Raw genomic sequence first — 270 nt, forward strand, 5'->3', positions numbered from 1 at the left:
TTTAAAAAAATATATTTAGTGCAGGGTCTATAGGGTCTCACTAAATAGTTCGGACTCGTAGTGATCCTCCTGTTTTCAGCATAACAAGTGCTGGGATTATAGGCACGTGCCCCTATGCCCAGTCGCAGTGGCCCTCTCAGCGCACCCTGGGAGCAGGGCTGGCACAACAGACCAGGGATCAAATCCCGGCCCCTGTGTCTGCCTAAGCAGTCACTTTAATCCGCTTAGCTATCTGGCCAGCCTTAAATTTTCATTTCTGTCTTATAAATA

Source organism: Octodon degus, unplaced genomic scaffold, assembly GCF_000260255.1.
Source record: "Octodon degus isolate 3935 unplaced genomic scaffold, OctDeg1.0 scaffold00372, whole genome shotgun sequence".
In the NCBI taxonomy this organism is placed as follows: Eukaryota; Metazoa; Chordata; class Mammalia; order Rodentia; family Octodontidae; genus Octodon; species Octodon degus.